We start from the raw sequence: 23,230 nt of genomic DNA, 5'->3' as shown, positions 1-23,230 counted from the left end.
TTCTTTACTCTTGTCCGGCGCACTTTCCCCCCGTCTCCTGGCAAATAAACAGCCCGCAGCTGTGGGAGGCTGCTTTGGCCAGCTCGGAGCCGCATATTCAACAGCGGCTTACGACCTGGGCAGCGGAAGTCGCCGCCAGGCGTGACCTGGAGGCCACGACCAGCAGCCGGAAGGCCACCCACGGAACGGCGGCAACATAATTTTACTTTTTTTAATTTTTTGGCCTTCAATGAATAAAGTTTGTACCACCACCATCTCAAGAGAAATCCAAGAGATCCTCTAATTTTTTTAATCCTTGGTTCAAGTTGTGTGAAACGCCCTTTATAGCAAAATAACAGCATAGGGAGTAACTGCTGGCCCGGCGGCCGAGCTCGCGCGATCGTCATCGTCATCAAAACTTTTTATTTCCACCGAAATAAAACCCTTTTTTGGACCCCCTGGCACGCAGGCCCAAGGGAGCCCTACTCAAGAGCCTCACAAAATAAGGTCTGGTGAAGATACATTGTTGCTCCACGGCCTCAACCCCCAGGCCGACCTTTGGTAACGTCACAACATGGCCACCTAGTCATGAGGTTACATTATCTATTTATGTGATGACGTCACAACATGCCTACCCTACTCATGTGATATACGTGATTACGTCTCAAATACCTTCCCATTGGGGTTGCCCTTGTTAGGTGATGACGACACAACGGTATTCGTGAGGTGATCACGTGGCTACAACGGTAGCACTGAGACTAAATGCTGCGGAATGAATGAATGAATGAAAACTTTATTTCCACCGAAAAGGAGCCCTTCATCTTCCGCCCCCGGCACGCAGGCCGGGTAGCGGGTCAGGAGGGCCCCGCAGGCTGAGGTCAGGTGAGGTTACAAGCACTCTTCACGGCCTCAGCCGCCAGGCGGGTCGCGTGCCGCTGAACGATGGGATCTCAGCTCCGCAGCCAAACCTCCCAGGCTTCTCTACTATCCATGTTAATGCCGGCGCCTGGGGAATCGGCGCATTGCCATATTATATGATCTAGCGTGCCTTTTTGTCCGCAATTTTTACATTTAGAATCTTCTTCCTCCCCGGTCTGTGTTAAAAAAACCCAGGCAGGGCAGATGTAGTTATCGGCTTGTAATCGCCTCCAGATGCGTGCTTCATTGTTAGTGAGAGACCGATCTGGGGGAGGGTATACTTTTCGATCTAATTTGTAAGATTCTGTAATCACATTGTATGTGATAGCGCAATCTTTCCTTGCATTCGGGCTGTTCTACCGCTGCCCGGTGGTAGAGATCTCGGGCCAGCAGGTGCGCAGCTTCGTTGCCAGGCACAGATTCGTGTGCTGGTATCCATATGATGGATATGGTTCTAGTAATGGGATTTGTGAGAAGAATGTTTTTGGCCTCCTCTGAGATCCGTCCTTTTGCAAAATTCCAGACAGCCGTTTTGCTGTCGCTGATTATAGTTTTGGCCTGTGTACTAGTGCATGCGAGCGCTATTGCGACCTATTCAGCTGTAGTTATGTCACGGGTGCGTGTTGAGGCCGCAATTTTAGGTGCACCTTCTCCATTTACGACTGCCGAGGCAGATGCTCCGTGTCGTCGACTGCTTTGCGTTTCATTCTTTTAGCGATGGCTTTGGCTCTGTGTTCTCTGCGTTCTTTGTTGTAGTCTGGGTGCATGTTTCGAGGTAAGGGTGGTACCAGTATGTGTTCCCTTATGTTGGGTGGGATAGATGTTTTCGTCTGTGGGCCTCTGTCTGATTGGAGTCCGACCCAGTCTAGGATGGCTCTGCCTGTCTCCGTCTGACTTAGTCTTTCCAGTTGAGAGATTCTGACAGCTTCAGTGAGCTCTTGCCATGTATTATGAATCCCCATTTTCTCCAGCTTCTCTGTTGATGTGGAGACAGGGAGGCCTAGTGCGCGTTTGACGTATTTTCGAATTGTGACGTCGATTTTTTCACGTTCTGTCTTTTTGAGATTGAGAAAAGGTGTGGCATAACATATGCGACTGATGATGTAGGCCTGTGTCATTTTGAGTAGACTACGTTCCTTGAGACCGTGTCCTCTAAGCGCTACTCTTCTGAATATGCCCGTAACTTGGGCTGCGTAGTTCTCCAATTTTTTGATGGTTTTTGTGTTCTGCCCTCTTGCTTGGAGGACCATTCCTAGGATTCTAATTTCCTCTAGTTGTGGAACCGGGTAGTTTTCAACATTTATCTTTATGTCTGCTTTATTCTTCTTATATTTGGGGTTGTAGATGAATAGTTCTGACTTTTGCGGCGAGCAGGATAGACCGCGTTCCGCAGCGTACTCAACCACCTCATTTGCGGCAGCCTGGAGTTTGCTCTCTATTTCTGCGTCGCTACCTTTATTTATCCAGAGATTTATGTCATCTGCGTACATGCTAAATTTTAAGTCCGGTATTTGCTTTAGTTATGCTGGTAGCCCCCTCATAGCAATGTTAAATAGAAAGGGAGACAAGACAGAGCCTTGTGGCGTTCCCTTGCTACCCAAGGTGATTGTGTGTGATTTGGCGCTTTGAAAGCTCATGGTGACCTCTCTGTTAGCAAGAAAATCTTTAATATAGTTATAGGTTCTGATTCCAACCCCAACCTCTTGGAGACCTTCGAGCACTGCCTTATGCTTGACATTGTCGAAGGCTTTGGTTAGGTCAAGTCCGAGAATAGTCTTTGTATCTGAAGATTCGTGTGTTATGATATCGTATCTAAGTCTGAGCATGACGTCCTGTGTGCTTAGCCCCGGCCTGAAGCCCACCATTTAGTGTGGCCAAAGGTTCTCTTGCTCCATGTATTTGGTAAGTCTCGTCTGAATAACGCGTTCCATTAGCTTTCCCACGCACGAGGTCAGTGATATGGGTCTTAGGTTTTCTAGTTTTGGTGGCTTCCCCGGTTTGGGTATGAGGACTATACTGGCATTTTTCCATGCCTGCGGTAGTTGTCCAGTCTCCCATACCTTATTCATGTATTCTGTCAGGGCTGTGATTGAATCGTCGTCTAGATTTCTGATAATAGTGTTCGTGATACCGTCAGGTCGTGGGGCTGATCTTGTCTTTAATCCTGCGGCAATTTGATAAAGTTGATAACGTCGAAAAGCAAGGCGCCCGGGTGCTATTCGATGTCACGGCGCGTTTAACATCTCCAGGTGGTCCAATTCGGAGCCCTCCACTACGACATAGCCTTAGTAGCTTTGGGACATTAAAACGATACGCTTAATCAAATCAAACCAATTTGATGAAGTAGCGCATTGGATGGACGGACGGACGGAAGCGAAATGTACGACCCGCCGGGGTGGTGCAGTGGTAAGACGCCCGACTACTGTGCCGGAATACCCGGGTGCGAACCCGACTTCGGCGGTTGCGTTTAGATGGAGGCGAAATGATGAGGCGTCCGTGTGCTGTGCGAGGTCAGCGCACGTTAAAGATCCCCAGGTTGTCGAAATTACTCCGTAGCCCTCCACTATGGCTCCTCTTTCTCTCTTTCCACCTTCACTCCCCCTTCCTCTCATCCCTTACGGCGCGGTTCAGGTGTCCACAGAAACAAGTGTGACAGATACTACGCCTGTTATTTCCTGTGAACGAATTATTATTATTATTATTATTATTATTATCATTATTATTATTATTATTATTATTATTATTATAATTATTATTATTATTATTATTATTATTATTATTATTATTATTATTATTATTATTATTATTATTATTATTATTATTATTATTATTATTATTATAAAGTAGCGAAAGTTTACACTCTTAAATGGCGATGTTTACGACGCTATGGAGTCCACTCCGAAGGCGAAGCTTCAGTGTTCCCCTTAGTCAAACCCAGCCCAACCTTGCATGACAAAGCAAACCGTGTTTAACAGAGCTTTCGTTCGTATAACTAGATTCAAAATACGCTTAAGCCTCCACCAATTTTTTTTTTTTTTTTTGGCTTTTCTCAATTCTCTATTGAGAGGTCGCGCTGGGCTATAGTATTTGTTGAAAAGTTACGCTAATCGTAAACGCAGTATATTCTCACAGCTTGAAGTACTTAGGTCTACGGATTTTGGATTCAATTGGCAATGCGCTCCGGCTAACCGCAAATGACATCTTCGACCGGTCGTTTTATCTTTGGCCTCGAAGCGAATAGGTAAACCGATAGCTCCGGATCGGATCAGCGGCATGGAAGCCGAGGAGAGTTTAGCTGCTGGCGAACGGCGCAGAAGAGTGCAGAAATTAATGTCTTCCGATCCCGAGGTAGTCACTGCTTTTCGCTACGTATATCCAGGCATAGCAGAGCTAACCCATCTTTCATTTTCTTAAACACAGCCATCTGCGGTCGGGTTCTAACCCTGGTATTCTAGTACAGTAGTCGAGAATCTTAACCACTGCGTCACCACGGCGGGGCAACATTGCCCCAATCAACCTTGTGTGTCTGCGTGACTGCGTGCTCTGACAAAGTGTTATTGGTAGGAGTCTCCTTATTTTCTTAAAATGTATCTCCCCCCGACCAGAGGGGATTCCGTTGTACTGTCGACAAATGGTTTATGTTGCACCCACTGAAGAACACATTTCTTGCGGCCTCAAATTTCGTTAAAGAACACATTCATTGCGAAATACACGCTAAAGTGCGTAGTAGAAAATCCACCATCCTAAACAGTATCAAACATTCTTTAGTTTCCTCTGAAGCGCTAAGCGATTAGGGAATGTTAAGCTGTGTCCGGCTCGCCTCGACTCGGTTCGGCGTCTTTGACGCGCATTGATCGTAGCCGGACCTAAGCGCAAAATAAAATTATGACTCATAAATCGCTTTCAAAAGTTATGCTAGAAGCGAAGGTTTTCCCTCGAACGCTAAAATAAAATACAAAGAAATACAACCACGCCATCTAGCGATGCCATGACTGCATTTACGCCCTAGAAATGATTGCGTCTAACAACTAATATCTTTTGCGTACAGAGTCAGTCGTGTTGCCTCTATAAATGCCACTAATCTCGCCGCAGAGGAACTTTTCTATATTTTTTCTTGTTTATTATTATACGAAACGTGGCGTGTTATTGCAAATACCGTCCGAAAATTAAGCTTCACCCCGGCCAATACGTGCCGCAGCGTTTTACGAGGCTGGTTTTTAGTAGCACTCATTCCAGGCATGCTCGGGCTTGGAGCAGAGTCACCTCGGGCACCCGAATGCACTTTAGAGCCAACACCGGCCTGCACGATTTCTATACGACGCGCGTTGCCCGGTCAGCGAGCGTTGGCGCCGCTGTGAGGCGGATTTTTATAGCAGCGTGTGCATGTCGCGCCATCGAGCGTCGGCGTGCGCGCGTGTAGGCCACATCGTGGACCCCTGAGCCTCGGTCCGAGAGCCTGCGGCCGTAAAAATGGCCCCGGCACGTGCGCACTTTCTCCAGTTCGATCGCTTATTTGTAACCTAGGCCCTAGCCACGTTTCGCGAACTCTGCGTTTGTAAATCATTTTTCATGCCATTGGAAGGAGGGGAGCACTCCTGCAGCAGTTATCTGGATTTTATTTTTGCGTTGACCGTTTCCGGCCAGTGAGTGGCGCAGTGCGAGAGTACTGCAACGCCTTAATCTACGCAACGGTACGATCATTTCTGTCAAAGGGTGGCCAACGTAGTCGCCAATGGTTTCCATACTTCGCTGAAAAATGAATTCGCTGCTGTGATACTTGATGCCTTAGTCCTACTCTTACTAGGCGGCCGAGGACTCAAATATGCAGTAAGTGGCCGATCACGTTGCAGTACGATGAGGAATATTATGTGCCCCGAAATTAGCGGCTGTTGCGGGCTGTAATTGCGGAGAAGGAAATCCGGAGTGAAAACAGGGAAGTCGTGCTCTGTAACTGAGCAGCGCAATGGCGGATCAAAACCAGTGGATGTTGCCAGTGTCTCATGTCTTATGAACAAGTTGATCTTGGCAGCAGATAGCATTACTAACGGGAAGACACCTCACGTCAGTTAGTTATATTTCGACTCGAGATCACGACCCGCTTTATAAAAGCGACCTGCTGACCATAAAATGTTTTAGGGCTCCAGATTTGATTCGATTTTACGGGTTCATTTTTTTTTCTTACTAAGGTACTGCACACTGCACAAGGAACGTCAAACGCTCCTTCGGAGAAGCCCCCCAGTTAAAAGCAGAGGTAAGCTACGAACGCGCTATCGAACTTATATGACTTAGGGTAGAGTTAAAGTTGTGAAATTGGGGCAGACGCTCTTTGTACTCGAATGTTTTCCTATCGGTCCCTATGCTCTCCTTCCCTCTTGTGCGACAGCAAACTGGTCACCGCCCAGTTAACCTTTCTGTTACTCTCCACTTATATTGTTCTCTTTCTCTACTCTTATTATTGTGCCAAACAGCTCTCTTACTCGGATCGCTCAACAACAATAAGACAAATTAGTAAATACAAATGCTACTGGCTCAAACAAGGAAGTTGTTGAAAAGTTTTACACTTTAATAAATTGGTGCCTTAGTAATCGGTTTCTTTCGCGTTGTGGGCACTTAAATAAACACTTAAAATTACACGTAAGTAAACATGAATCTCGTGTAATTGCTAAAATATTTGTAAGACGACAACATTCATACACTGAAGCTGCGTAAATAAAAAAAGTTCGCCATGTCACATCAGCTTATTTCTCAATAACCCAGCACACGAATACTTTTACAACAGCTGCTTACGTCTATTAGCAATGACTGCAACAAAGCAAGCTCACCAACTCGTTCTGCAGAGATTTCATTTCTTTTTTATTTAATTTATTTATTTTACACCTTAAGGCTAAAAACATTAAAGAGGCGGAATAGTGAACAAGGAGGGCGCATGTTGTAAATGCAGGAAGCGAAGCAAATTGCTAGAATTATACCATGCTAGAGAAAAACTGAGTACCTTAATTGGGAACTAAATCAGAGCCAGAAAGGCTTTTATCGTTAATATTCACAACTTCGTCGGGAAGTTGGCTTCGCTCTCGTGCAGTGCGGAGTACAAATGACTGAGCTAAAGCTCTTGCTCAGATTCCATCCCTACTTTGTGAGATGATGGTCGGTGTGATTCGAGAGGGGAAGGAATAAGTTTATTGCGGAGACTCGTGTGACGATAAAGGTTATAAAAAGTACCCATGTGGATAATGTTCTAGGCAAGGATGAGGATGAAATTTCGAGCATGGATGTCATATTAGGCATGCTAGCTGTCCTGTCGTAGTTTGTTAAAATAAAACGAACAGAACTGAAGTTAATTAACTAAGGTTTTGTAATACGGATCCCGGACCGGCGCAGCTTATTCCAATTTTGACTGTTTGACTGCATTAGTGCCTTGTAAAGCAGTATTTGCAGTGAGTGCCGTAGAAACGTTATGGCATATATAGCTAAACATGCGATTAGCATTGCTTATTATATACTGACTCCCGTGGCATGCGTCCGGCACGTGTCGAAGAGAAGGAAGCAGCGCCGGCACGAGAGCTTAGGAACGCTCACGACCTTCACCTCTGCCGGACGCTGCCGCCGTCACCTCTTCAGCTTCTCCTCAAATAAATGTTACCGTGGTCTCCCCTGCCTAGTGATCTCTACATTTGTGGTGACCCAGAGAACCGTGCCTTCACCCCGGTGGCGTTCTAGGCGTGGAAGTGTATGACGTGGAAGTGTTATTGGCTCGCGTATGCGTCTTCCTTTGTGGACCTCGTTCACATAAGTACATTTTTGGCTCCTCGCTTAATCACTAATTCCTTAAATTGTTTCTCTGTTATCTCACCAGTATTCAAAACCGTAAACTTAAACCAGTACTAAAACTGTAAAGTCGTAAATATCACTTCACGTGAAAGGCGCCGTGACGGAGACAGCCTTGCGACCGTGCCCGCGTGGCCCAGGGGTAGTCGTGATTCAAGGAGGTTTCTATTCTCGCCCTTTCATCTGATACCCAAGCTGGCAGCTCCTTCCAACTACCTGCCAAAGGCACGCCCGTCATTTCGCATAATCGGAAAATTTATGCCAATTCTGGAGAAGGGTTCCTTAATGTATTCTTTCCCATATTGTACCCATGCACCACAGCAGTCTATACATCTTCCGACCCCTATCGGGAGCTTGCTTGCAGTTTTTTTACTGTTCATTTAAAAAAAAGTGATAAAGTTTATAATTCGGTGCGGATCAAAGATTGCACTAACATTTTTAAGTTTAAGTCGCAGAAGTGTTGTGTTAGTAAGGAAAGAAGGAGTCATGAGCAGGTTACGACGAAGGTAGCAAATTGTTCGATTAGATGAATTTATTATGTAGATAACGTGGTTAGTCCATGATTGATCACTAGCGAGGTTGATACCAAGGTATTTAAAAGAGCTATTGGAAGTAATGGCAGAATCGTTAATTTTATAAGCAGGTGGAGTACAATTCCAGCGGCGGTGGAAAGAGTGTAGTACTGTATTTGCTGTATTTAAAGACGTTAGCCACGTTTAGCGCCAGTGGCGTCCGCTATAGGTAGGTTATTTTAAAGGACAGAAGTGCTGTCGTATCTACCTTCTCTATAATTAACGAATGCAAGGGTGCAGGTTTCAGCACCTTCAGCACAGGTTTCAGGAAGGTATCCATCAGTGGTATCATTTGCCTATCGTTGCTGCAGCTATTTCATTGTAGGACATATTGGATTATAATAATTGTGTCATACGATATACTTACCGCGATAAAACCATAATGTCGGCCACTTACCAAAGCGAAAATGCGCGGAGGTTTCAATATGTTTAGCAGTTGGGGTAAACTTGTAGCTCTACTTTGTACCCAAATTATGCTTCCCCCTTTCGGTCTATTTCAATGTTTGCGGGCATGATCGATATTTCACGCGAAAGTTAACAGTTGGCGGTAACTTTTATAACGCTTCGGGGAAGTGGCTATCACGGAATGTGTGCTCGCTGCTAGGTTTAGCCTTGCCCGAGTGGCAGTTGTGTACTGAAACCTCTAGACATTTAGTAGGAGTGAATGTAAGATCATTTCAATCCACTGACACTTCAATGGCCGCTCAGTATGGTTATTAGTTCGAATGCCCGCTTGCAAGCATGTATGGATGGATGTAATATAGGAGCGTCCCCTTTGAAACGGGGTGGTAGCAGTAGCTGTCATGCTCATTTTTCTCCCTATATCTTAATTATTGATTTAGAATGGTTAACTAAACCATCATTCTATAATTAAATTTTTATTTCTACATTACTAACATAATGTCACTTCTCTGTTTTTAAGCCACCACTCTTCCAGTCCTTTTTTGCTAGCTTCCACCGCCGGTTTATTCACCCGGCCACTGGTGTCTCTAAACCCCAGAGCTTCAGGAACAGTGACTGCGCCGGCATCGGCTTCCGGATGGATACCATTACATTCAAGTATAATATGGACAATTGTTTCACTGGAGTTACCACATACAGCCCATGCTTCATCTTCATTGTTAATTTCTTTTTGTAGCTGCGTGTTCTAAGGCACCCTGATCTAGCTTCAAAAAGTAGGGCACTGCCTCTTAAGTTATCAAAGATGAGTTATCAAAGATAGCTTCCTTCCTGATCTGCCTTTTCCACTTTTGGTATAATTCCACACTCCGTTTCGTTTCCATCGAATTGATCCAATTTTTATCTTCTGTGCTTTTCACCTGTTGCTTAACGCTCTTTATTTCTCCTTCCTTGTGACTAGCATACTTGCTCGTTAGTTTCCTAGTTCTTTTCCTCCATTGTGAGTCAACGCTTTTTAGGTACAGGTATTTAAATACTTTAGCTGCGCATCTGATACTGTCCAATTTCCTCAGGCGTTCCTCATATAGTATTTTACTCTGAGCTTCCCGCACTTCGAAAGAAGCCCAGGCCATAGGTACCGCCTCATTTGTGGTTTTGCCGTGGGCACCCAGTGCTAATCGTCCGACGGGTCTCTCACTTATTTCTAATGTCGACTGTACCTCTGATTTTAGGCACAGAACCGCATTTCTGAAAGTAAGGCCGAGTACCATAATTCCTTTCCAAATAACCCTCAAAGCCTCATACCTGTTGTATCACCACAATGCCCTATGATTCATTATCCCGGCATTTCTTCGCCCTTTGGCCTTAAGTGATTGCTCATGCTTTCCAATGTATGCCAATCCTTCGTTTACCCATACCCCGAGATATTTATATTCTGCTACTCTGGGTATTTCATGGCCTTGTATTTTAAGACCCCGATCAGTTGAGCCGTTGAAAATCATCAGACTAGACTTAACTGCGTATAAACTGAAGTCTAGAGCGTCCCCTTCGTCTCCGCAATACTTAACTATAGAGTTTGCAATTCTTCCTGACTTTCTGCTAGCAGCACAATATAGTCTGCATACATCAAACCGGGGAGGCGCTGCTCTACCGCCTTTCCACCTAATCTATATGACAGGTTAAAACCTAGGTTACTGTCTTGTGTCCTCCGTTTCAGGTTTTTCATATAAAGCATGAACAGCACCGGTGATAGAGGACAGCCTTGTCTTAATCCTTCGCATACTTTGACATCCTCCGTACTTCTTATCCCTTCCCACGTAATTTCTACTTTGTTATCCCGGTATATTTCCTGTAGGAACTCTATTATCTCATAACCGATACCTTCTCCTTTAAAATATGTTACACAGGAGTTCCCTGTTTACGTTGTCGTACGGAAATACAAAGGTCTATTTTCCACTCTAGATATTTCGATTCATTGGGTAAGAACGAACAGGTTATCATCTAAGCGCCTACCATTTCTATAGCCGTTCTGAAGTTCTCCGAGTGTCTTGTTACTTTCTACCCATGCTTGCACCTTTAATTTCACCGCCTGCATGGCCAACCTGTACAAATAGATGTTATGGTAATCTCCTGTAGGATTTTATGTGCATCCTTTCTTCTTTCTATTTATAACTCAAATTCATTTTACTCTACCGCCAGCTGTCCGCAATTTGCTTATTCGTTATGACTGTTTCCAAAGCTTTTAGCAATGTTCCCTTACTTCTTGGACCAAGTAAATTAATCAGCTTGATCGGAATCCCATCTATTTCTGTAGAGGTGTTTTTAGGAATATATTTTTCTGCATTTTTGGAGTTTAGATTGGTCAGTTTTAAGCTGCTTTGTATGCTGCTATCTTGTGTTGCTTCCTGATGGTCGGAGATCTGATGGCCTGTACATCAAGTTTCTTTTGTCGATGTGATTTCCATATCTGGTCGATTTCCTCCTGCGATACCTGTGCTTTCTTTGCCACTCGGTGTTCCCTTGAAGCAGCTCGTCGTTGTTCAATGGCTTCCCTGATTTCCTTATTCCTCCAGCTCCGTGGCTTCCTCTTTCCATTCCAGTGGTTCGCTACTTTAACCTCCCTAATTTTCCTCCTTATGAGTAGTGTTACCTGTTGATAATCTCAGTCTTCCATGGGGCTTTTCTCTATTGCTTCCTCTATGTCTGATGCTATCTGCGGTATTTGATCGTCGTTTAATTTTGCGCTTACGTTTTGTCTAAGTTCCATTTCGCTTTTCATCAAGGGCCCCATCTGCAGACTAATACGGTTATGATCACTTCCCAGAGTACACTCCCCTTCTTCGTCTATTTCCATTTTTGTAACCTTGTGTCACGAAATCGGCGCCCATTTTCATCAAGTCGGTACGGCGCGAGGCCCGCACGGCGTCGCGTGGAAGGCATGGAGAGAAAAGCCGCCTTCCCGGCGCGGGAGAGCGCGTAGCTTTGTACGCGTTGCCGTGACCCTCTTTCCCATTGCCTGGGGAGGACGGTGGTTCATCGGCCTGGAATGTGCCAGCCCTTTCGAGAAATTTCTATGGGACCTGGCCAATGACGACGCGCGGCTCGACTGGAGGAGAAGAGGGAGCTATAACCAGCGAAGCTATGTGTGTGCGCGCTAGCTTTGACGCGTGCTAACAAACAGACGCGGCGCGCCCTATTTAAAGAGACCGCGCCGCTCGATGAGTCAGTCAGTAAGTTCGACAGTGTTTTTCGACGTGCTCGCCTGTGTTTCGGCTGGACTCCCGAGGATCACCCGCTGCTGGCAAGCCCACGGACTTTCAAGGGAGCGGCGCTCGTCTCGTATGGCGGCCACATCGTCACTCTTGAGGCGTCGGACTGCAACAGTGCCCGGTGAACAATTTGGTGTTTGTTTATGTACTCTCTCGTGTTTCATCTGTTGTAAAGCCTCTACGTTATTGGATACCTGAGTAATTGCATGCTTAGCGTTTGTATTCTGTGAACCTCTCGTCTATGTATATCAAGTGATCTTGTGTATTCCTTTGTATCATCTCTTGCTGTGCATAAATTGTGTTTTGTTTGTTACTTCTGACTCCGATCCTTCCTCTGGTTTGAACCGGCGACCGCAGGGCACCAAACGACCACCCCCTTCTGTCACCACAAGGTAGTTGAATTCCGGCTGAGCTTGCCACGCAGGTCGAGGGCATCTCCTTTGCGACCGGAACAGCTACCCCCACTCACTCAAAGGGTGTCTGGGAGTGTGCGCACCGTTAAGGGCGCCTCGGTAATAATACCCCCTTAATTATTAACGGGTGACACCTTGCTATAAATTCCTTTCGACATTTGACAGTAGTCAATGGTCGTCTGCCTGTTGCGGAATTCCCACGTGATTTTGCCTTCGCATTTTGTTTCTCTTTTTACTATAATTAGGTCGTGTAGATCATAGAAATTTAGCATTAGCTTTCCGTTACAATCCGTGTATCCATCCAGATCGGCGATGTGGCCGTTCATGTCCCCCAGCAGAATAATATCGGCCTCGTCTCCAAACTGGCTTATATCGTCACTGAGACACTCAACAAGATCCTTGTTTTCTTGCGTGCATTGGTGCCCTGTTCCTGAGTAAACTACCCCTAGCCATGTCCTCTTGCCGGCAATTGTTCCTGATACCCAGATATGTTCTTTACAAGATGATTTTATTTTTTTCCAATTCGTTCCCTGGTGTATCAACAGACCTACCCCTCCAGCCTTTTTTCCGTTCTCGTTCTGTTGCATCCTTCCCAGAGAGAGCCTTCTATAAACGGCCGATCTTCTAGATCCCTGAGATGAGACTCGCATAGAGCGTACACACCTATTTTGTCATCCTTCAACTGCTGTTCTATCTCTAGCCATTTCGCTCTTTTTCCACCTCCTTGCATGTTTATGTAGCTGATCCTAGTGTTAAATTTCTTTTTTTGTAATTTTCTTTCTCGATCTCCTTTTTGCGATTTTTTGGGGCTCTACCTCCATTATTACGCTTTCTTCTTTTTTAATTCTAACTACCTCTGTGCACGGAGTCCTCGCGAACCCCCTAAAAAAGCTACAGCCCTGCCTGCCAGGCGCCAGCCGATCTCTGCTCCCACCCTTCTCTTGAAATGAATGCCATCTCGCTGAAAACCCCTACCAAAACCTGCTTTACGCACCTCCCTGTTTACCTCAACCACTTCGAAACGCTTCTCCAGGCTTAACTTTCTTATGTCCTGATTAACTCTCACCACGTCCTTTTCCAGCTTTCCGTTGGATCCTAGCACCTCCGGTACTGTGCATACAACTATCTGCGCCTACTGTGCTATCTCCCTGATATCGTCGACTCCCTTAGCTAAACTTTCCACCACTCCTGCAGCGTCACCATTTAGGACATTGTTCATTCCCGCGGCTAGTATCACCATATTTCGCTCTGCGTTATTTTTCAACAGCCTATTTTTACTGTCTGTCAGGACTGCCCTCGTTGTCCTCCCTGGGAAGGTACCAACTAGCACTCGGTTATCACCCTTTACACGTTCAAAGATATCTTGCTTGCATCTGCTCATGTTAGAATCTCCGGCGATAAGCACCTGGGCAATCTCTCTCCCTCTCCGAACTGTTGGCTCCAGCTTTCGGCCATCTGTGTCCTTTTCTCTGGGATTTTCCATTCTTCCTTACTTCTTCCTTCTTTTCTCGACTTCTCAGTAGCTTCTTCTAAATAACTCTGTCGGTTCGGATCCGCCTGACCTACTCTGCGTTTGCCTTCCATGCCAGCGTTGGTCCCAGCCACGTGGCCCGCACTGGAATGTTCGTCCTCGTTGGTTCCAAGGATAAAGTCGGCCATATGTTTTCCATTTGAGGAAGCTGTCCTAGCAGTTTCTGATTTTCTACCTTTAATAAAACTACTTCCTTTTCTAAATCATCCACACGAGACACTAAACTGCCCTTTTCTCGTTCAAATCTATCTAGGCGCGCACTCAGCACGCAAAATCAACACAAAACGTCACTGCCTTCCGCTTCATCTACAGCGTCAAAACGAGTTTCCTTGAAATTAACTAGCGCCTCACACTGAGTACACTTTACTTTTTTTTGATTGCACATCTTAAGCATGTATCAATTGAAGTATTTCTATTACGAATTCTCAGAATTTACAGACTGCAAAAGGAAGACAGAAAAAAACGACTAGCAAACGCGCGTTAAAATAAATTCTGCGGATGCCAATAGCCTAGAAAAAAGAATATTTATCTAAACAAAATAGTTAAAGAAATGAACGCCGAGAAAACCTAGCTGCCGCCACAAAAAACCAGGTCGCTAGGACAAAGAGCTAAAATCTATTCTTTAGGGTGCACCTAACCTAACTAGCTTAGAACGAAATAAATTTATAAAAGAAGGAACTCATCTATTTGACGCTTTCGGAAGCTCCCGCTGTCGCCAGTCCTTCCATTTCCGGTAGCCACGTGCAATCGGAGGAGCGCTGAAACACGCGTCCGCATCACACGGCTGTCAACTGTAATGCTTGAACGAAGCAGTTCAAGCAAAGAAAAAAAAGACCTCGTGCTTACTGTCTCTACAAAAACAATCATGCAGCATTTTTTGCGTTTCACTCGTTCTATGAACGCTGTAAGGTTTCCCAGAAGATCAATACATCTTGCAACACGAGGACAAGCGCTGGATCGTCTTTATTAGGCGGAGTGCTTAAGCTTCAGAGGGGGCAATGTGACACCCTTGACAGTCGGCGGAATCTGTTTTCCCCCAATGCTTTGTTCTTTCTGTGCCAATGCACGCCTGGTTTTGCTTTTACTTGCTTTGTCTGGTGATTGAGTTGAACCCTGGACCACCAACCCTTGAATCCATATCAGAGGCCATTGTCCGAATAAAGCTCTCACAAAATACCATGTTGCCCGAGCTTGCTTTGATACGTTTCTGCACAAAAAAATATTCAATCCCATGTTAGCCATCTTTCCTGTCGTGTTGACATCCTAGAAAAAAAAAGTCGAAGCTTGCCAGTCTGCAGACCAACCTGCTTCTAAAACTGTCATTGAAAAGCTGACCGCCGAAGTTAAAATTCTCGCAGGGAAATGCGATGATTCCGAAAACCGTCTTCGCCGCAACAACCTGCCTTTTTTTGGAATCCCTGATTCCAGTGACGAGACGTGGGCAAAGTCGGAATCGGAAGTCGTGTCTTTCTGCGCCGAACACCTCGAATTGTTTATCCAGAGCTGAGACACTGAGCGAGCCCACCGCCTTGGCCGCTTCCACGAAGATAAAAACATCCTGCCATTGTTAAAACTATCCAGCTTTAAAACCAAGTCACACAATCTATCTGCCGGATTTAAGCTAAAGGGAACCACATTTTTCAATTTAGGAAGATTATTCAGCGCTTGTACGTACAGCTCGAGCAAACCTATACTCGTATGGCCTTGATAGCAACTTAAATTTTAAGATACGCTTCGATAAGCTGCTCATGGGAAAAAAACAGTACACCTACGATGCCGAGTCAGATTCTATCCACTAGTGAAATTCATAGCATTCACGGAATAGTTCAAGGCCCACTCAATCGGCATTGCGTCAGCCGATACATCAACCCGTCCGCGTAGCTGCGCACCGCTTAATATCAGCTGTTCTCACAAACATCCGTAGCTTCTTACCCAAAAGGCAATGCGTCGAAGCCATCCTCGAAGATAACCTCATTGATATTGCTGTTTTTTACGGAAACATGGCTAAACTCTATCTCATCCGAAGAGCTGCTGAATAATATGTCAATTACAACACACAGGCGTGACAGGTTGGGACGCAAAGGCGGTGGTATCCTAGCTTTCGTCAATCGAGCCCTGCCTTCATTTACCATTGATATCAAAAGTTATCATGAAATTCTCGGCGTAAACGTATCCTTTCCTGGAAGCTCTATCATACTCATCGCTTGCTATCGAGCACCTGATTGTGACCTTTCCTTCGTCAAGGAACTGTACTCTGTACTTCTCGACTTTAAACAGCCGCTTTCCCAGAGCAAATTTCATTACTTTGTGGCGATTTCAATTACCCAGACATAGTTTGGGACAATTTAACCGCCACTTCGCGTCAATCCAAAGAATTCATCGATCTTGCACTCTTGTTTAACCTCACCCAGACAGTTTACATGCCAACTAGGAGATCAGCAACAAGCTTAACCTGGTATTTGTTTCAAATCCCTAAATGATCCACTCAATGTCTTCTACAAACGGTCTCAGCGACCACAACCTAATGTTGTTTACTGTAACAGTGCCGAAGCCGTTTCGCTCCCCTTCCACTAAAGCCATCCGTGATTATAAGAAGGCAAACTTTATTTTATAAACGCCGAGCTCGACAACTTCTTCCAAACTTTTCTACAGCTCGCTTCTTCAAGAACAGTAAACCCAAAACTGGTTTTTATTCAAGCAGAAACTTTTGACATTAATTGAAACCCCGTCCTAGTTATTTACATTCGTGGTAATGCAAGTAAACCTTGGTTCAATAGTACCCTAAAGAGGCTTTCAGGTAAGAAAAAAACGTCTTCTCGCATTGCTAAGCAATCCAACCCAGCCGTCAAGTGAGAAAAATGTTTCACGTGTCTCAAAGACTATACAAGACTACTGAAGCAGTCCAAAAAGACGTTCTTCCACGAGGATCTTCTGCACATAATGAACAAAAATCCCCAAAAGGTTTGTAATGTACTTTTTCCGGTTAGTCATCATACGCAAAACATATCACTTTCTAACTTGAATGGTTCACATGGACCGCCAGACGAACTATCCGATGTAATGATCTCATACCTTTCTTCAGCCTTTACCCAAAATCCAAAACTAAATATTCCCAACTTTCCTCGTGCCAGTTTTTTACAGATACCATCCATTACAATCTCTGCGGAAGGTATTGAAAAGCTTATCGACAAGCTGAAATTATCAAGTAGCCCTGGTCCCGATAGCCTTACTGCCAAGGTACTTAAAGCAACAAAAGTCCCAACCAGCCGTATATTACAGATAATATTTGCCCAGTCCCTCGCTCAAAGCGCTCTTCTGCAGACTGGCAAATTAGCAAAGTTGTTCCGGTATTTAGAAGTGGTAACAGGTTAGCATGGTAGATGTTCTGGCCAGTTGGTGTGACATAAGGCCGGTATCGCTCAAGAGGAAAGTATACAACAGTTGCATCTTACCTGTACTCACCTATGGGGCTGAAACGTGGAGGCTAACCAAGAGAGTTTTACTTAAGTTGAGGACAACCCAGAGGGCTATGGAACGAAAAATGGTAGGGGTAACATTAAGAGATAGATGGTAGGGGTAACATTAAGAGATAGATGGTAGGGGTAACATTAAGAGATAGAAAGCGTGCAGAGTGGGTGAGAGAAATAACTCGAGTTACCGACATTCTAGTAGAAATTAAGAAGAAGAAATGGACATGGGCAGGACATGTAGTGCGAAGAGAGGATAACCGATGGTCGCTGAGGGTAACAAACTGGATTCCAAGGGAAGGAAAGCGTAGCAGGGGGCGGCAGAAAGTTAGGTGGCGGATGAGATTAAGAAGTTCGCAGGGGTCAAGTGGATGCAGCTAGCACAGAACCGGGTTAAGTGGAGAAATATGGCAGAGGCCTTCACCCTGCAGTTGGTATAGTCAGGCTGATGACGATGATGATGGTGAAGGAAAATAAAACCGCAGCAGGCACAGCAGCAGGCACAATGAACTTTTCAGTTGTCAGTACCGCCCTGTGTTGTCTGCACCCTCCGTCCTGTGCCTGCTGCGGTTTTATTTTCCTTATGGTAACATGTCCGATCTATCAAATTATCGCCCGATATCCTTAACATGCATCGCCTGCAAACTTAGGGAGCACATCATTTATTCTCAAGTTGCCCAACACCTTGATAACAACGCATTCCTCTTCGCTCATCACCACGGTTTCCACCACGGTTTTTCTTGTGAATCGCAGCTGTTGAATTCACCACTGCTCTTCGTTTAAACCTTGATTTATTTTTTCAAACTGATGTTATTTTCTTAAATTTTTCACAGGCTTTTGATCGCGTTCCTCATTTGTGACTCATCTATAAACTTTCTTCTCTCAGCCTGGACCCATTAATCTTATCTACGATTAAATGCTTCCCCACCAACCGCTTTCTGTTCACCGTCATAGGAGGGCATTCTTTAGCCTCAACAAAGGTTCTTTCTGGCGTTCCACAAGGCTCAGTTCTTGGCCCGCTTCTTTTTCTCATCTATAATAACGACCTCCCCTGTGGAATTTCATCATCAATGCGCCTCTTCGCGGATGACTGTGTCCTCTATCGCCGAGTATCATCTCATACTGACCAGACCATGATTCAGGATGACTTAACTTTAATAGAGGACTGGTGTAATGAGTGGCTGATGCAGTTTATTATTTCAAAATGCAATTTTATGCAAGTTTCGCGCAAACGCTCTAACATCACACACGTCTACACTTTAATCTCAGTCAATATTTCACAAGTGCTAACATATCGTTACCTCGGTGTATTACTCTCAAGCAATTTAAAATGGTTTGAACATATAAATAAAATAGTCGCTTAGAGCTCTAAAACACTGGGATTTATTAGAACAACATTATCATTGTTCCCCCCTTCCGTCCGAAAACTGGCATATGAACCCTTCGTACGACCCAAACTAGAATACGCATGCGCAATCTGGTGTCCACGTCAGATTTACGTCGTCAATTCTTTGGAATCAGTGCAGAACCACGCCGCTCGTTTTATATCGTCAAAGCACGACTGCAAAATCAGTATCAGCAGTATAAAATCGTCACTGAATCTTTCCCTATTGGTCTTCTTCCACAAGATATTTTCACCGTCAAACAGCCAGAAGGCTAGAAGCTGGGTTTATTCGCAGTGACACGGCACTGGCACATGGCAAGGCTGGCCGGAGCTCGAGAGCGAAAGACGAAGAACGCCGGGCCACTAGCGTGGCTAAGGCTACCTAAAACGTCGGTAATCCAATCCGGCCGCATGACGGCACCGCAAGAGTGATTAGGAATGCGGGATTACTCCCCCTCTTAGAAAGGCGGCGTCCTCAGCACTAACCGTTGGCGATCCGAGCAACAAGGAACATCGGTGGTGTCGGGTGGCTGGGGCGAACGAGCGACTAACCAGCGTGGTAGGGCTTCATTCGTGCAACGTGAACCACTTCGGACGTTGGTCGTCGAGAGGAGCAGACAGTTCCTTGGGGAAGAACTTCATAGTTAACTTCGCTGAGTTGGCGGACTACCTCATACGGGCCAAAGTATCGCCGAAGCAGCTTTTCAGACCGCCCTCTTACACTCGTTCTCCGGGCTTGTAACTCGCATTTCTGAGGCGTAGGTTATACCGGTGAGCGTCTTTTTCTTGCTGGCGCTGGATACGCTGTCGGGCAAGTTGTCGGGCGGCCTCGGCATGCTGAACGAATTCATCTCTACCCATTACTGCAGGATTAACACTATCAGGAAGCAGCATTGCGTCCAGCATAGCCATTGCTTCGCGGCCGTGGACTAAACGAAACGGAGTGAAGTGCGTCGTTTCTTGCGGCGCAGTATTATATGCGAAGGTGACATAGGAAAGTATTGCGTCCCAGTTTCAATGGTCCTCGTCGACGTACATTGAAATCATATCGGCGATTGCCTCATTAGGCCGTTCGGTGAGTCCATTTGTTTGCGGGTGATATGCAATTGTTCTTCGGTGGCTTGTGCCACTGAGTCGCATAACTTCCTGCGTAAGCGCCGAGGTGTAAACCATTCCCTTGTCAGTTAAAATGACTGCGGGTGCACCGTGACGAAGTACAATGCTTTGCATGAAAAAGGTCGCAATTTCAGCAGCGGTTCCGCGAGGAGGAACTTTTGTTTCACAGTATCGGCTGTATCGGTGACCACAATGTACCGATTACCGAGCGAGGACTTTGGAAACGGGCCGAGTAAATCCATGCCGACATGTTGGAACGGGACTTGGGGCGGATCAATCGGCTGTAGAAGTCCGGCTGGCTTAGTCGGCGGCATCTTTCGACGATGGCACTCCCGGCAAGGTTTTACGTAGCGCTTGACCACCGCAGTGAGCTTAGGCCAATAATACCAGTAAAGATACGAAGGGCTTCCCAGCAGTTGATCCGTCCGAGATAAATGACACTTGGTGCCGCAGCTTCTTAATGAACCGGAGAACTTTATACAGACTATATACATGAGATGATACAAGAGTCAAGCCGGATTTGTTTCCCCAAGGGAGCAACAATCAGAGACGAACGGCAACTGGCCGCGCCGGCCGCGCCGACCGCTAAAGCAGAGCGACAAGGGACTCCGCGTCCCCGCAGTTGAGCTGGCGCCTCTTGCCCCAGCTCCAAAGCAACCACTACTCCCCGCGCTCGCCAGCGCGAGCGTCCTATCCTGGGTAGTAGCTCAGGCAAAAGACACCCGGGCGCAGTCCCGCGCTCCTGAGATGAGCCGGGAGCATGCCCCTTTCCACGAGTAAAAAAAAATAAAAACACTTACTGCAAACTGTCTCCTCGGCAACCTTCGCAAAGCGCACCAGATGCACGCTACACATCGCAGTGCAGCGCGACAAAAGCCTGACCCCCCTTCACGGGTTTTATGGCCTCCGGTCGCTGCCACTCGTGCGACGGCACAGCGGGGGACCACGCTAATGAGGTCCGAGGAGAGGCAAAAGGGACGCTTCTCCCATCTCCAATAGCAAAGGGAAAATAAACTCAGAGGGGGGTCCGAAGGAAGCGTTCGCATTTTAGAGCTAATGCTCTCCTTCTAGGAACAAGAACGCGACACGCAGTTCAACACTAGGCCACCCAGCTGAGAAATTCTCCCAAAACACAAGTACAGCTATACATCAACACATACACGAGGGTCTGGCATAGAAACTTACACAGACAACCCAACAACCACTGAGGCCGAACAGAGCACGGGCCTTACAATACCTCTGGCGTATGCGTGCCAACGTTCGGCAAAAACCCAGGTGACCAGAAGAAGGGTCGTCGTGGGACGCCTGCAGGACTTCGTCGCGAAAAGCCTTAGGTACGAGGAGAAGGTAATTAGCTTCCGTCGACATGTAGTTCTTCTTGTACAGGATCCCGTCTCGTAAACAGAACGATGACAATCCGCGCGAGAAGATTCGGGGCGGAGTCGGATTATTTCCTTCTAGATAATGAATGAGATGCCGTAGTTCAAGATCGACTCTGATGTTGAGCCAAAGTGCCCGCGGAAATAGCCCCAAGAAAAAGACAATCGTCTTCGAACTCCGTGCTGCTATGCTAAAAAACGCGCGGGACAAACAACCTGCATCACTCTGCTATTTGCCTGGTTTATAGACGATGGTCACATCAAAATCTGGAAGTTGAAGGCTCCAGCGTGCTAGCCGCTCTGAAGGATCTTTGAGGCTCGCCAACCAACGGAGTGAGTGGTGATCGCTCACTACTCGGAAAGGCCGGTCATTCAAGTAGGGGCGAAATTTTGTCACTGCCCACACAATAGCAAGACATTCCTTTTCGGTAGTGGACTAGTTCATCTCTGACCAGAATAAGGTGCAGCTTGCATATGCGATTACGCGTTCTACACCATCCTGCCATTGTACGAGAACCGCTCCAAGGCCGGCGTTACTTGCGTCTGTGTGCAGTTGTGTCGGTTTGCTCGTCAAAGTGACCAAGTATAGGCGCCCTTTGTAGAAGAGTTCGTAGCGTCTCAAAGGATAGTTGCTGCTCTTGACCCCAGCAGAACGGTTCGTTCTGTTTTTTGAGGCGGGTTAGGGGCTGAGCTTTTCGCGAGAAGTTCTTCACAAAACGCCTGTAGTAGGCACAAAGACCCAGAAAACGACGCACGCTTCACTTGTCGGTTGGAATGGGGAAAGCAGTTACGGTGGCTGTCTTATCGGGGTCTGGGCTAACGCCCTTGGCACTCACAATGTGGCCCAGAAACGTCAGCTCTTGGAAAGGGAAATGGCACTATTCTGGCTTAAGGGACAGACCGGCTGAACGAATGGCTTTGAAAACGGCGCGCAGGCGCCTCAGGTGTTCCTCGAAAGTGTCAGCAAAAATAACAAAGTCATCCAGGTACACCAGGCAAGACTAGCATTTCAGGTCAGAAAGCACAGTGTCCATCATCCGTTGGAAGGTCGCAGGAGCCGAGCATAGGCCGAAAGGGAGCACCCTAAATTCGTACAGACCGTCCGGGGTAATAAAGGCGGTCTTCTCCCGGTCGCGTTCGTCCACCTTATCTGTTAATAATCACTGCGTACATCGAGGGATGAGAAATATTTGGCGTGGCACAGACGGTCTAAGGAGTCATCATCAATGCGCGGTAGAGAATAAACGTCTTTTTATGGTAACCTTGTTTAGACGGCGGTAATCAACGCAGAGCCGTAGGGTCTCATCTTTCTGCGCCACTAGCACAACAGGCGACGCTCATGGACTCGTCGATGGCTGGATCACGTCGTCCTGGAGCATTTCCTGAACTGCCGGCGGATTGCATCCCTCTCCTTTGGAGAGAGCCGATAAGGCGACTGACGTAATGACTGACGTAATGATCGTCGACTATAATTCGATGCTTTGTGAGCGGTGTCTGTCTAACCCTGGAGGTCGTTGCAAAATAGTCCCGGAAAGAGTCGATAATGATCTCTAGGCAGCGTTTTTGATTAGGCAGGAGGTCCGGGTTGACGTCAGGTTTCAATGAATAATCGAATTTCTAACGGCTTTTTGATTTCGGACAGCGCCGTATTGTTCCGCGCATTCCGTGAGTTTCTCAAAATGCGCAATTGTTGTTTTGCTCGCCAAACATTGCGGTTCGCAACCGAAGTTTGTCACGAAAAGCTCGGTTCGCCTGTCCTTCAGTTCAATAAGTCCTCGAGCTACACAGACTTGTCGACCCAGAAGCAGCGACATGTTGGCTTCGGCGATGCCACGAGTTGCGGGGATACTATCGCACTCTATAGTCATAAGAAAGAAAGAAAGAAAGAAAGAAAGAAAGAAAGAAAGAAAGAAAGAAAGAAAGAAAGAAAGAAAGAAAGAAAGAAAGAAAGAAAGAAAGAAAGAAAGAAGTTTGTTTA

General features: G+C 46.2%; 1 long non-coding RNA gene across 5 annotated transcripts in view; it reads left to right on the top strand.

Moving 5' to 3' along the window:
* LOC146187410 (uncharacterized) overlaps positions 1-23,230 on the top strand; it is a 138,025-nt gene that overhangs the window by 19,289 nt on the left and 95,506 nt on the right. For 2 of the 5 annotated variants that reach the window (XR_014707924.1, XR_014707923.1), the window contains exon 3: positions 6,084-6,148. The exons of the other annotated variants lie outside the window; for them this stretch is intronic. This is a non-coding gene — a long non-coding RNA (uncharacterized LOC146187410). The remainder of the gene's footprint in view (positions 1-6,083; positions 6,149-23,230) is intronic. 5 annotated transcript variants of the gene reach the window in all.

The sequence above is a fragment of the Amblyomma maculatum genome, chromosome 6 (assembly GCF_055883805.1).
Source record: "Amblyomma maculatum isolate TAMU_Amacu chromosome 6, ASM5588380v1, whole genome shotgun sequence".
Lineage (NCBI taxonomy): Eukaryota > Metazoa > Arthropoda > Arachnida > Ixodida > Ixodidae > Amblyomma > Amblyomma maculatum.
This window is presented reverse-complemented; position numbering and strand designations above follow the sequence as displayed.